The sequence below is a fragment of the Harmonia axyridis genome, chromosome 3 (assembly GCF_914767665.1).
Source record: "Harmonia axyridis chromosome 3, icHarAxyr1.1, whole genome shotgun sequence".
NCBI classification, from domain to species: domain Eukaryota; kingdom Metazoa; phylum Arthropoda; class Insecta; order Coleoptera; family Coccinellidae; genus Harmonia; species Harmonia axyridis.
This window is the reverse complement of record NC_059503.1, coordinates 8,062,280-8,078,109: the sequence shown is the minus strand read 5'-3', so window position 1 is coordinate 8,078,109 and position 15,830 is coordinate 8,062,280. Positions and strand designations below refer to the sequence as shown.

Here is a 15,830-nt window from a genome sequence, read left to right as displayed (position 1 = left end):
TTGGTGGCAGCATTGAGGTTGGGGGATTTTGTACTATTTGGGTTATGAAACATGCAAGTTTGAAATTAATTATTACTTTCTATATGCTACTGTATGTATGCTTTTTTCAAATATTCTACACAGAAACTGTTTGGACTAATGTTTCGAGTATATTGATTGAAATTCTGAATTCTTCCGTTGTACGAATTGGCGGGAGCACCTAGAAGTTCAGTGAAACATTCTTTTCTTATTAAAGCATAGTCTTCTGCTAAATTTCAATGTTATTCTTGAAGCTTTTACAACCCTGTGTTGAAACATCTTGCAAACTCAAACAGTTACCAGCAGATGATTTTGATTTTAAAATCATTAGCATCAGCTAACTTCAAATTCTTCATTATATATAGAAGTTCATTAATGAAAGATATGAACAATAGCGGTCCCAGGTTAGACCCCTTAGGTACTCCTAAAGTAAAGGCAATATCTCTACCATAGAGTAATAAACCTAGTTAGAGGAAGTATACGCAGTTTTTACATGTCCCCAAAATGATATTGATTATATTACGTTGTCGGATTGTGATATATTTTTGAATCCACAATTTTACTATATCATTATAAATGTTTATTATATCGAATGAAATATATTTAGTTGAGTGATTCCCGATTAAATATGCAAATTTGAATAATTGGAATTCGATATTTTTCCTAATTGTCCAATTGATAATAAGCAGAATATGTATCTACCTGCTGAAATCCAAGGTTTGGCAACTTTTGCTCTCCTAGTGTCATCGGTTGTTTCATATCATTTGCGCGCTTGTTTTCTGGATTTCTGATATATTTAGGTATTCATTTCAATATATTTTGAGTTAATATGAAATGTTGATTCACTATGAAACATAGAAAGTGTGTTCTTTGTGGAGAAACTCACGAATTGTGTGAAAATCGTGTGACTGATATGTTTTCATTTCCGCGAGCTTCATGTCAAATTTGATAGTTCATGTCGGGGACAAAATTTGCCTACTGAAAATGACATATACTCCCTCTATCTATGTTCAACTTTGAGACATAAGTTAACAAATTCTTTATTATCTGTGGAAGGTCATGAACAATAGCAGTCCCAGGTTAGACCCCTGAGTTACTCAAGAGTAACTCCTGATTGTAACTCTTTATATTAGTTCTTCTTGGGAAAGAAGGAATGATACCAAGCTTTCAAAGAAACGTATTCATAAAGAAAGGTCATACTTTTTTCATCTAAATTCCTGGAAAATTTCGTATGCATCCTCCTTCCAAAGTCCCCACTTGGAAAAAATCTGTCGACTGCGTAATTCCCAGCCTAATTCAATATAAACGTCTCCACTATCCTCGTCAAGACGATAAAACTGCGGCTCTCCGAAATGAGGCGAATATTATTAAAACCTCCAACACCTCCTCTGACATCTCCCGGGAGACGGACGACTTGGCAACCACAATAAATCTCCTGATGTCATTAGCATTTATAATGGCCACATTGGTAGCAGCGATTTTATCCTTGACGGCCTCGTTAAAAAATTAAATTTTCTTTCCGGGGCGTCGTCGACGTCGGAGCGTCGTCAGCTAGATAGCCTGACTCTTGAAGTTAACATCAATTGGATAAATGGGGTGCATATAATGAATAATCGCTTTCCGTGGCCCACTGAATATTTATCCCCTTGCTCATTTGTCGGGGACGTTCTTTTTTTTATTAGGTTTTCGCACTTACGCCCTCCTCAACTTCGGAGATGGGGAAAATTCATTTTTTTTTATTGTCAAGGGGCTTCTTATTTTGGTTAGTTTGAATAAGCAGTGTGTACTTGAGGTTTGAAGGTGTGAACTTGCTGGGGGGTGTGTTTATATACTAATTTTTCAATATAATGATAGCCTAAATGGGGTATGAAGTATCTAACAATAATGTTAAGCCAGTCGAACAGAATTTTTGTTGAATGTAGGAGGGTAACTACTCTTATTATTGTTTTTGCACAATTCTCTCAGGCTTTCGTCTCTGATCATCAATGCCAAAATGTCGAGTCAATTTAATGAATACAAGAGAAATTTAGCAGCAATTAAGATAGTAAGAATTTTGACAGCAGCCCGACCATTGGTTTGTGAGATATTGCGTTGTGAGTATAGCTTCTTTTGTTATTTGAAAAAAGATGATAAAAAATGTCCTGTGCTGATAAAATATTGCTTTTTGAAGGGAAAAATATTGTTAAAATCTTGGTTTAATGAAGAATTTCCGGGGTCTGCACCAAAAAAATCAACCATCATTGATTGGTATGCTAAGTTTAAAAGTGGTGAAATGAGCACCGAAGACGGCGAACACAGTGGACGCACAAAAGAGGCTGTCACCGACGAAAAAATCAAAAAAGTTCACAAAATAATTTTGAATGACCATACAGTGAAGTTGATCGAGATAGAACACATTATGAAGATATCATCTGAACGTCTACCTCATATCATTCACGAATATTTGTACATGAGAAAGCTGTGTGCAAGATGGGTGTCGTGCCAGCTCACAATCGATCAAAAGCAACAATGTGTTAATGATTCTGAGCAATGTTTGAAGCTGTTTAAGTGCAATAGACCTGAATTTTTGCGTCGATATGTGACAGTGGATGAAACATGGCTCCATTATTTCACTGCGGAGTCGACAGTCAGCTAAGTGGACTGCACACGATGAACCGAATCCAAAGCGATGAAAAACACAACAGTCAACTGGCAAGGTTATGGCATCAGTATTCTGGGATGCGCAAGGTATAATATTCATTGAATACTTCCAGAAGGGCCAGACCCTCAACAGCGTTATTGGATCGTTTAAAATATGAAATCGTGCTGTTTCATCAAGACAATGCGCCGTGTCACAAATCAACGAAAACAATGGCAAAATTGCATGAATTCGGCTTCGAATTGCTTCTGCATCCACCGTATTCGCCAGATCTGGCCTCCAGCGACTTTTTCCTGTTCTCAGACCTCAAAAGAATGCTCGCTGGAAAGAAATTTAGCACCAATGAAGAAGTAATCGCCGAAACTGAGGCCTATTTTGAAGCGAAAGATAAATCGTACAACAAAAATGGTATCGAAGAATTGGAAGATAGCTATAATCGCTGTACCGCCCTCGAAGGCAACTATGTTGAATAATAAAATCGAATTTTGCCAAAAAAAAAAGTGTTTTTAATATGTTAGACCGGGGACTTTCCAATTGGCCTGTTATGCACTTTATTCTCATATAGTAACTTGTGAAGAAACTCAATACAACAAATCTTAAAAAAAGATGTTCCCCGAATACCCCCCTGAGAGACGCCAGTGGCTCGAAACGCCCCATCCTTCATCCCGCCACCGTCGGGGTTGTTAACTCCAGGACCACAGACGCGTTGAGGCTTCTGGCGCCGTGAAATCAAACTGGAATCATGCAAATTGGCCATTTTTAATTCTTCGGAGTCACCCTCCCGGCAGAATCGCGCTGACACGGCAACCGCCGTCGTGCCGTGGGTGATGGATGTCGTAGCCGTCCCGACGCCCGTCGTCGATTTGTTTCGCGCACATCTCTAACCGAGATTAATGTCCGAATTTTCGAAATCCGCGACACCGAGGTCGGGGGTGAAACGACGTCGGTCTATAGGGCGTCGCGATGCTGATTGACGAGGGGTTGGAAGGGGAATTCCTCTGATGTTATTTGATTACGGTGATCGTTGACTAATTTGATATAACTGATGAAAATGAGACGAAAGGGTGACATTTTATTCGAAGCAGAATCAAAATCAGATCTCTATGTATAATAATAACAGGCCAATTGAAAAGTCCCCGGTCTACCATAGTAAAACACATTTTTTTTGGCAAAATTTGATTTTATTATCCAACATAGTTGCCTTCGAGGACGATACAGCAATTATAGCGATCTTTCAACTTTTCGATACCAGTTTTGTAGTACGATTTGTCTTTCGCTTCAAAATAGGCCTCAGTTTAGGCGATTACTTCTTCATTGGCGCTAAATTTCTTTCCACCGAGCATTCTTTTGAGGTCTGAGAACAGGAAAAAATTGCTGGAGGCCAGATCTGGCAAATACTGTGGATGCAGAAGCAATTCGAAGCCTAATTTATGCAATTTTGCCATTGTTTTCATTAATTTGTGACACGGCGCATTGTCTTGATGAAACAGCACCTTTTTTTTCTTCGAATAGTGCCGTTTTTTAACAATTCCTTCCTTTAAACGATCCATTAACGCAATATAATAATCGCTGTTGATGGTCTGGCCCTTTTGAAGGTAATCAATGATACCTTACGCATCTCAGAACCATAACCTTGCCACCTGACTGTTATGTTTTCCTCGCTTTGGATTCGGTTCATCTTGTGTAGTCCACTCAGCTGACTGTGGATTGGACTCCGGAGTGAACTGATGAAGACCTGTTTCATCCATTGTCACATATCGACGCAAAAATTCAGGTTCATTGCACTTAAACAGCTTCAAACACTGCTCAGAATCATTCAAACGATGTTGCTTTTAATCGATTGTGAGCTCGCGCGGCACCCATTTTGCACACAGCTTCCTCGTGTACAAATATTCGTGAATGATATGATGTACACATTCAAACGATATCTTCACAATGTCTGCTTTCTTGATCAATTTCACATTACGGTCATTCAAAATTATTTTGTGAACTTCTTTGATTTTTTCGTCGGTAACAGCCTCTTTTTGGCGTCCACTGCGTTCGCCGTCTTCGGTGCTCATTTCAGCACGTTTAAACTCAGCATACTGATCAATGATGGTTGATTTTCCAGGTGCAGACCCCGGAAACTTTTCATCAAGCCAAGATTTTGCTTCAACCCTATTTTTTCTCTTCAAAAAGCAATATTTCATCAACAAACGAAATTCTTTTTTTCCATCTTATTTCAAATAACAAAATTATCTACACTCTCAACGCAATATCTCACAAACTAATGGTCGGACTGCTGTCAAATTTCGACACATATCGTTTGCAGGTTGGCACTAACTAAAAATCATATGGATTTAATACTAGCACCGCCATCTGTGCTTCAGAGCGGGGACACTTCAGCTGGCCTAATAGACGTAGTAAGCAAGTAATTCCTTTCTAAGATCGATAATGGTTGTAATTTAAACATTAAAGACCGGAATTCAATAAGGAATGATGCAACAAAATTAGAAAAGCGCCAAACATAATGAAAATGCAATACAACCAAGAAAAGTACATCCCCAAATTCTCATCCTAACAACCGGAAAAACGAAAAATTCTTCCGGTCTCTTCTACAAGATGATCCCTCGTTTTGTTCGGTCGTTGTCCTCTTGTTCAATAGCGTGGGAGAACCACCAAATTCATCCAAAGAAGGGCAGACTATTCGTAAAGTGCTGAGCAATGTTTTGACGTGCTGTTTTTGGGCAAGTCATCGCGTATTGCCCTCCTAGGATATGCTCGCATTGTTATGGTAACTCATGAATCGTTACTTTACGAGGGAAAAGATGAGTTTTTTTTTCTATTCGGTGAAGCCCGCTGAAAATTATATATTACAGGAAAATGTTCAATTTTCCAGAAACTAGTTGACTGATTCGTCTGAAATTTTTTGCACATATGTGGGGTATGAATGAACTAAGTTAGCCGAAATTTCAGCTATTTCCCCCCCTCCACATAAAATGAAAATTATGTTCTGTTGATTTAAATTGGAGCAGAATTAGTTAAGGAAAACATCTGGGTGGGTGATCAATATACTAATAAAGATATTACCTATCATAATGATTAACTTGGAGATTTGAGATGTTCTCTTTATAGTTGTTCCGTATACTGCCTTCAGAGGAATGAAACTGTATCATTCGATGTACCTAATCCATCAGATCAGAGATGAGAGGGAATAAGATCGTTATGCAGATATAACAGCTTTTACGCTCATTTTTATCGTTGATCTGGGAGGGAGATTACTCTCGATGAGATCATTTCCAGTTCTCATAATTCGCTGAATATCCATAGGATAAACACAAAGTAGACAGTGAAAAAAAGTTCAAACTTTCGTGTGTAATACTCTGTGATTTTTTTGTCTTCGACGATTGCAGGTTTGAACCATCGGAACTCGAGATGAACACGATTGGCAAATACGTAAACGGAAGAATCTTCTGTACGTGATCGGTTTCAATACTGTGGTATACCTCATTTTCATGTAGTGGTTTTTTTCGCGTTTTTTGTTCAAATAAACCTTTCTCTCATGGCTAGGCCAAGGATATTTGCGGGGATTTGAATGATTTGTCCCGTTGGGATCAGGACACCTTGCTATTTTTGTGGGATTGACAGATCAGGTGGAAAAATTTAGATCCGACGTTAATAATCTCTTCGTATTTAGATTGTTCAAATAGTGATGGGTAGACTACGTGAATATGGATTCGATTGAGATTGTATGCCAGTTTATGAAACATTTCCATATTTCATGATTTGAGAATCCTTGGTTTCATAACTTGAATAAAACCATATCGAAGATCTTTTGTTCTCTTTCCTCTCATTTTTCAGCGAAACCAATTCTTCAATTGAAAACTTCTGTCTTCAATCTGTATGGAGATTATATACCTCCAAAGCAATCATATATAAAACATGGTTATATGGTTAATGACACCATCAAGTCAATTTCATTACTGTTTTTGGTTGCACTACTCTTGTTTTTTAGTTTTTTTACGTTTTGAGTCTGCCTGAAGTGCGTCATTGTGACAATTATCTATAACTGAGTGAGTTCGACAGAGGTTGTATTATTGGATCACATGAAAGTAGTTTTTCATGCAGTGATATAGCTGATCATTTCACGCGTAGCAAATCCTCTGTCTGTAAACAAGGAAGCTGATGGTCAAGACATACAAATGATTGCAGGAACCTCCAGAGACCGATTCTTGAGTTGAAGATCAACAGTCAGTCAATGGTTCAAAACTAAAGACGTCCTTTAACCACATTACAGTTTTTGGCTTTCAGTCTATATACCACATATGGTTGTCTTCACGGAACGAATCCCGATTCTTCTTGGGAATGTACAATTGATAAATGGTCATACAAAGACGTGGAACATGTTACATGTTTTCTGTTGAGTGGTATGTGCACCAAGCTGTAGGCATTATGGTATGGAGTACTATTGTTCATGGAAGCAGGTCTAACTTGGTAATCTTCCAAGCCAATATGAATGCTCACTTATATGTTGATCAAGTGGTGGAACCCCCTAACCTTTTATTCCTTCAGGAGCTGGATGATCCGATTTTTATCAGGTTAATACCTGTGTCCATCTTGCGAAGCGATCTATGGAGAGCTTCGAAGATGTGTGGGCATCATGGGTAGAAGACTGAATCAATTAGCCAATCCTTCACAAACTCTTAAGGCTCTCCGGCATGAATTCCAGGACTCCTGGGATGCAATACCTCATGAGGAAATCGATCAACTAGTCAGTTCAATTCAAGCCAAGAAGTGTGCTGAAGTATCAAATCAATAGAGGTGGTACGACACATTTTCTTTTGTTTGATTTTTTCAGAATTTGGATGGATTAATTAACTCACCAAACATTTCTGTCAAGTTTAGTCTTCTTAGTGTTGCATTATTTATCTCAAAGAATATAGCTGAAGAATTCCTAGAATTTTTCCTCAGAACTCGGCTACTTTTAGTGTTTACTATCGAAGTAACTCAAAACAACATATCCGTAATCTGATTACTTATAATCAACACTTCCAAAGAGATCAGTTATACCTGTCCAGTGTCCAGACTGAATTCCTCCATCAGCAGGAAAATCCAGACCAAATTCCTGGAGCAACAAGTGGAATAGAAATCTCCTCGCGCCTCGTCCAAATTATATTGTTTTGTCCTTCGTTCCTTTGTTTGTGCAGCACCGAATGCGGCTCGGATAGAGGCGGCAGAGAATCATGAATGGCACGCTAAAAACCCAACACTTGTTACGTCGCCTTTTCCACTCTTGAATAAAATATAAACAAAGCTGACTGGCTGTGGCCTGCTTGTTTACATCGTTCCCTTTGGCTGGTTCTCATCCAATTTATTGGCAACGTGTGGATCCGATGATGCCTCTTCCTAAATGCTGCTTTAGGTGGTCGGATATGAGATTTAGACCATTCTGTCTTGGTTCTGGATCAAGAAGTTCAAGTTTCATGATGAATGGGAAGGTTTGGTTGTGAAAAGTGTAGCAATGATTAGGTTATGATAGATGAATAAGTCACATTGTAGCGTTCTACATGGAGAAGTTAGGTCAATAAAGAAAATTTGCTAAAATCTCTTCGTCGATGTGTTGTAATGTGTGCATTCGTGTATGTCGAAGGAGATTTTTTTTCCTGATTCTATCAGGAAAGGTGTTACCTGTATTTCCTTTGTAATATAGATTTTTCTTGAGAACTACATTGGCGTACAACTTTGCTTCCGCCGTTTTTTTTTCGAAATTCGAGGCTTTATTGTAAAAAACTGACTATACGGTTATGATCCAAAGTATTTTCCTTCGCTGGTCAATACTTTCTCCCATCTTTCGGGAAGTGTACGAACCCCGCATTGAAAAAACTGGTCATTTTGTCAAGCGATCGACGAATCGATCCAATTTTTTACTTCCTCATAAGAACGGAAGTGCTGGTCAGCCAGGCCGCGTGCCATTGATCGAAACAAGTGATAGTCCGAGAGAGCAACGTCAGGAGAACTCCCCATTTCAACGTTTCCAAGTATGTCTTGACCACTTTCGCATCATGGGGTCGAGCATTGTCATGCTTAAAATTACTTTATCATGTCTCTCGTTGTATTTCGGCCGTTTGTCTCTCAATGCTCGGCTCAAAGGAATTAATTGCGTTCGATAAGATATTATGTGATTGTTTCAGTCGGTTTTAACAACTCGTAATACACTACGCCGAACTGGTCCCACCAAATACTGAGCATTACCTTGGAACCGTCAATATTCGGTTTGGCCGTCAACGTGGAAGCATGGTCAGAATATACCCATGATTTTCTACGCTTGGAATTATCGTAATGAACCCATTTTTCGTCTCCAGTCACAATGCGATGCAGAAATCCTCACCGTTTTTGCCTCACAAGCTACCTTTCACAAGCAAAAAAACGTCGTTCAACATGTCTCGGCTGCAACTCATTCGGCACCCAATTTCCTTGTTTCTGAATCATTCTCATGACTTCCAGACGTTTTGAAATGCCTTGTTCCGACACTCCCAATGATCCTGCCAATTCTTGTTGTGTTTAACACGATTCTTGATCAAGTAATGCCTCCAATTTTGCATCTTCGAAAACCTTCTCTCTTCCATCGCCATGCTGGTCTTCGACGTCAAAATCACCGTCTTAAAGCGTTGAAACCACTCTCGGCACGTTCTTTCACTAATAGCGACCTTACTATAGGTATTTGAGAGCATTCAATGAGCCTCAGCCGCAGATTTCTTAATATAAAAGCAGAAAATTTAAATCTCCCGCAAATGACGAGAATTTGGCTCATAAGCTGACATATTTAATTGAGAATAACTTCATGATGCTAACACAAATCGACTAATATTTCGATGGCGTTATGTTTGCAAGTATCTAAGCATATGGTATGACATCTACGATCTATTTATTTAGACTACCACAAACCGCTACAGCCAGCTATTGCAAAATGGCGGAAGCAATGTTGCACATCTAATATACAGGGTGTAACTAAATAAGTGTAAAACATTTAGGGAGGTAATTCCTCATCGAAAAAAAGATAGGATCTTTTATATAAAGAAACTTCATTGGAGCATCCCTTGTTAAGATACAGCTTCATAAAATTTGTATAAAAATTTTTTTTAACAAAAAAGTTACAATATTGAAATTAACCTGACGTTTTCTACTACCAAAAAGACACTTAGCCAGTAATTTATTTGGTTTACCCCATGGTTGTTAAGGGTTGAAAACGCTAATAGCGACCTAATAGATAGATTAGTTTCGTATTTTCGCAGTTATGATGACGATGTATCTCTGTAGTTGTTCATGAAATAATTTCTTGCTGCGAACTGGTTCATTTTGGGCAAAACACACAGGAGACATTTTTTGTTTAGAATGAAACAGGCTATCGGAAATACATTTTCAAATGGTAAACGAATAATAAGACAAAAAGTTACATTGGAAATAAATTTTAGGGGTTGCGTTTTCCACCCCTCACAACCATGGGGTAAACCAAATAAATAACTGGCTAAGTGTCTTTTTGGTAGTAGAAAACGTCAGGTCAATTTCAATGTTGTAACTCTTTTAGTGCTTGTGAAAAAATTTGTTATACAAATTTTATGTACCCCGTTTAAAGGGCTGTATCTTAACAAGGGATGCTTCAATGAAATTTCTTTATATGAAAGACCCTATCTGTTTTTCGATGAGGAATCACCTCCTTAAATGTTTTACACTTATTTGGTTACACCCTGTATAATAATATATTAGATGTACAACTTTGCTTCCGCCGTTTTGCAATAGCTGGCTATTGCGGTAAGTGGTAGGCATCTAATAGTAAAAAAAAATCTGCAAACGCGTGACGTCATCGATGCTCCTTCCTACCCAAACCGAATATCACAAAGAAACGCTCCTTTTTGCGATACTCACGCTAAAATCGCAACTTACCACACACCAAGATATACCAGAGGACCATTACGACCCTGCTAACAAGCCCACCCCCTGAACACCCCGCCGATAGGGGTAGGAGACGGAAGAATATCCGATTGAAAGCGTCGCCCGCGACGTCCGCTCGCTCGTCCACAATGCGAGGCAATCAATTACGATCGACGGCCGGCAGGGGGAGCCATCGACGAATTCCCGGATGACGTCGTTAGAATCCGAAACCGTTTGTCATTTATCGCATCGGGAACACGAAGGTCCTTTGATTGTTCCCATTACCGCGCGACGCGCTATTTATCAAGGCCCAGGTCGTCGCGACGGTGATTTTTAATGGTGGCGCGCGAGGACGCCGATGATCGCTCGACGTAAAAAATGGATTTCGGGTTTTTTTTAATTCGGATGGTGGAGATTGAGGGTGAAATTCCCGAAGGGTTGACGTTTTGGGTTGAATTTGAACTAATAAAATCACAAAAGTATAGACACCATTCGATTATACACCGAATCACGAGACGTAATTGAAATACGTTGAGTGAAGAAGTTCGTATAATCGAAATACACTGCGCAAAAGAATCAACGCACATTATGGAAATCTCAAATTTATTCTACAACTGAAGGTGTTCTCAATGATAATTATTTTATCAGAATTATGCATGCATATGTTATCCACTTTCAACGTTTTTCTTCAATACAGATGTTTTTTCCCAGCAGGAATAAAAAAATATGAGATTATCAGATTTTGAATGTATTGGCTCCATTCTGAAATCAGTTGTTCTCGATCAATTCTAAGGATCAAAAGTTTTTATTTCGTTTGATTTTTTACAATCGATCGCTATGCAACGCGAAAAACGCAATTTGACCCAAGAGGAATGTGCCCAAGCGGTAGTTTTGCGAGAAGAAGGGTGGACATACACAAGAATTGCAGAAAGGTTTGGAGTTTCCCATACAAGTGTGTCCAGAATGTTGCAGCGATTCAGGGAGACAGGTATGAATGTCCGAAGACCAGGACAGGGTAGACCACGGATAACAACTGTCATTCAAGAACGTTAGTTGAGAGTTTCTTCGTTGAGACAACGGTTTGCAACCGCTCGCCTCCTTCAAAATCAGCTTGAGCAAACTCATGGGGTGAAATTAGCACTCAGACAATAAGAAATCGCCTCAGAGAATATGATTTAAGGCCTCGTGTCGCGGCAAGAGGCCCAGCTCTTACCCCAGCCCATCGAAGGGCGCATTTGGATTTTGCGAGAGAGCATATCCATTGGGAAGAGGCTGATTGGGAAAGAGTTCTCTTCACAGATGAGTCTAGATTCTGCCTCTACCATTGTGATCGACGTTCCCTTGTATACAGACGTCCACATGAAAGATATGCTCAGTGCACTCTTTCCCAATCAGCCTCTTCCCAATGGATATGCTCTCTCGCAAAATCCAAACGCGCCCTTCGATGGGCTGGGGTAAGAGCTGGGCCTCTTGCCGCGACACGAGGTCTTAAATCATATTCCTGAGGCAATTTCTTATTGTCAGAGTGTATCGAACCACCAAAACTAAATCAACGAACAAATCTCAACTCATATCGATATTTCACACGTGCCTAATTGCAAGGTGATCACATTATTAAAAACACATAAACTCCAAAAAGATTATAGGAACAAAAACACCCGATATTCACATGACAATAGATTTGTACGCGTTGTTTACATAAAATAACAATTGGAAGATTCATACGAAATCTATTGTTGACAGCGCCTTCAGAACCATACTAGTAGAATATCGACAGCGTTCCTTTGATCTTGCCGCCTTTGGTAGAAGTCGCCATTTGTATGCTGCTTAAGGTTTTATTTTCGATCCCTAAGCAATCATTCGACGTCGAGCGAGTTCCACCTTTTATTCATATATTGTTATGTTCACGCCGACATATACGCGACATTCTTCGCTAAAAACTCGGACGACCTATAGTCGCCTATACCTCCAGACATATGCACACAAAGTGAAAATAAGAGATCTTCTTCGGCGCATCTCTCCGTAACCGTTGGTGCATCGCTTCATCTCTCATTCCTGCCGAATATCAGCACATAAATCTGCCCAGATTCGGCAAGATCCAACGTATCGAGCACAGTTATGACGGATTTGCATAACGCGCGACAGCGATATGTCTGTTTATACCGGGACCGGGGAAGTTTATAAAGCGGGTACGTCCCGCGGAGCACTTACAGAGATTAATGCCGAGGAATAAAACTCGGGGAGAAGACGGATAAATTGATATATAGAGATGTGTGCGGGAGGAGATTGAGATATATGGGCCGGAAGGCCAGGGGGAGAAGAACCGCGTCATCGCTCATCTGATCGGCGCGTCTGGCCGTTCCTTTAGAATTCGGCGGGTGTCGATCAATCTCTCGGCGGCGATTGTGATTTGTACCGCAGTTTTTCACGGCCTGGGCCCCCCGGGGGGTCTGGAGAGGGGGATGTGATTGAATTCCCTTTCTTTTTTTGGGGGGTTCTTGTGGATTTGAGATATTGCGGAAGGTTTTAGACGCTTTACGTGAGGAGCTTACCGGCGTTAGATCGGTATTCACTTCGCTTTGCATTAGATTATTACATGGTTGGAATAGTACAATGCTAATTGTTTTATATCGTGAAAAATGTTAATATTCAGCATTCATTTTTATTCCCGAGAACTATCTAATAATAATAATAAATGTTCTTTTTTGGCCATCGACCGAAGTCCTTCAGCCTATTATGATGTATTACATATCATAAGCAAAAAAAATGTATTCTACATATATGTATAAGTAATTCTACAAAAGATTGGACAATCCATGGAAATTTTCTAGGAAGGGCAGTTAATGGATCCATGTGGAACATGCTCTCTCTACATCCTCTAAGTCTTTAATTTTGAGTGAAAATCTTCTACTCAGGGCGACTAGTCTCCTTTATTGGCTGAATGTTCGTTTTTTCATATAATAATTCATTTGGTGGATTCTGAAGCTTATTAAGTGTATGTCTTATAGAAGTTATGGTTTTTATAAGTGCTGTTCTTTCTCCAACTTCTATATTTCTCAATAATGAGTCTGCAACATCAACATATTGTGTATGCCCACATTCTAGGATTGATTATCTATTATTATACTTTCATCAAAATGCCTACTAACAGGCCAATCGAAAAGTCCCCGGTCTACCATAGTACAACACATTTTCTTGGCAAAATTCGATTTTATTATTCAACATAGTTGCATTCGAGGGCGATACAGCTATTATAGCGATCTTCCTACTTTTCGATACCATTTTTTTGTACGATTTGTCTTTCGCTTCAAAATAGGCCTTAGTTTTGGCGATTACTTCTTCATTGGCGCTAAATTTCTTTCCAGCGAGCATTCTTTTGAGGTCTGAGAACAAGAAAAAGTCGCTGGGGGCCAGATCTGGCGAATACGGTGGATGCAGAAGCAATTCGAAGCCCTATTCATGCAATTTTGCCATTGTTTTCATTGATTTGTGCCACGGCGCATTGTCTTGATGAACAGCACCTTCTTTTCTTCAAATGGTGCCAATAACGCTAGATAATAATCGTTGTTGATGGTCTGGAGTTTTTGGAGATAATCAATGAATATTATACCTTGCGCATCCCAAAATACTGATGCCATAACCTTGCCAGCTGACTGTTGCGTTATTCCTCGCTTTGGATTCGGTTCATCGTGTGCAGTCCACTCAGCTGACTGTCGATTCAACTCCGGAGTGAAATGATGGAGCCATTTTTTATCCTTTGTCACATATCGACGCAAAAATTCAGGTTTATTGCACCTAAACAGCTTCAAACACTGCTAAGAATCATTAACACGTTGTTACTTTGTGAGCTCGCGCGGCACCTATTCTGCACACAGCTTTCTCATGTACAAATATTCGTGAATGATATGATGTACACGTTCAGATGATATCTTCACAATGTCTGCTATCTCGATCAACTTCACTTTACGGTCATTCAAAATTATTTTATGAACTTTTTAGTTTTTTCGTCGTGGCAGTCTCTTTTGGGCGTCCTCTGCTCTCGCCGTTTTCGGTGCTCATTTCATCAGGCTCAAACTTAGCGTACCAATCAATAATGGTTGATTTTCCTGGTCCAAACCCCGGAAACTCTTCATCAACCCAAGATTATGGTTCAACTGTATTTTTTACCTTCAAAAAGCAATAGTTTATCAGCACACGAAATTCTTTTTTTTCCATCTTTTCTCAAATAACAAAAGTAGCTAAACTAACTAATGGTCGGACTGCTGTCAAATTTTAACACGTATCGTTTGAAGGTTGGTTCTAACTAAAAATCATATGGATTTAATACTAAAATTCCATCTGTGCATTAGATCGGGGACTTTTCAATTGGCCTAATATCTATAAAAATCAAAACTCACCTTTTTCATCTGAGGATATAGTGAAATCCAATCAAAACAATTAATTAGCAACTACTTTTTAATGTAGATTATGCTTAGCCTAGAGTAAAATTCTAACTTTTCTTCATTGAAATAGGATAAGAGCAAAAAAGGTTAACGTAATTTAAAAATAAATTTACACGTGGACGAAATCCCAAACATTTGTTCCCATTCAATCCCTTAGGCTGAAAGCATAAAACGACATACCCCCAAAATAAATCGTCCATCGGTAAATAAAACAATATCGGTATAAGAAACAAACTTTCGAAACTCCAGTAGAACTTCCCGAATCTTCATAATCTTATTGTTCGTCCAACTATCGTTCGACCAATAAACCAATATCCGTAAGTATAAAAGTTCAATTGTCGTCGGTTCTATCAGCGGGATCAATTCGTAAAAACGTAGTTTTTCCTGCAGGCAGATTAATTTCCAGAAGCAACGTCGGGAGATGTATATCCGTTACATCTTGGTCGGACCGAGCGAAAGCAGTTCCAACCCTAGTTTAATGAGGAAAAGTTTTGATGGAGTCCATTGATGCGGCAGAAGAACAGTTTTTGATCATGACGAAAATTCATCATCGGGTTTTTTGGTTGCGATGTTTCTATTGCTTTTATTATGTTATTATGTTTTCTTGCTTTTTGGGTGGAACGAAGGTTTTTTATTGACACAATAAATCATATGATGAATGAGACGTTACAAGCTATCCCCCTTCGTTTTTGAAGATCAGTTAGTATGAGAAATTTTCAACAAATACCCTATTATACTCAGTTTGGTTTGGCAATTCATCATGAATAGACTCACGCCTGAACAACGCTTGCAAATAGTGCAATTTCAGTTCGAAAATAATGGTT

General features: G+C 39.2%; 1 protein-coding gene across 3 annotated transcripts in view; it reads left to right on the top strand.

Moving 5' to 3' along the window:
- The window catches only part of LOC123675243 (forkhead box protein O-like), a 162,631-nt gene that overhangs the window by 137,859 nt on the left and 8,942 nt on the right, over positions 1-15,830 (top strand). The window lies entirely within an intron of this gene.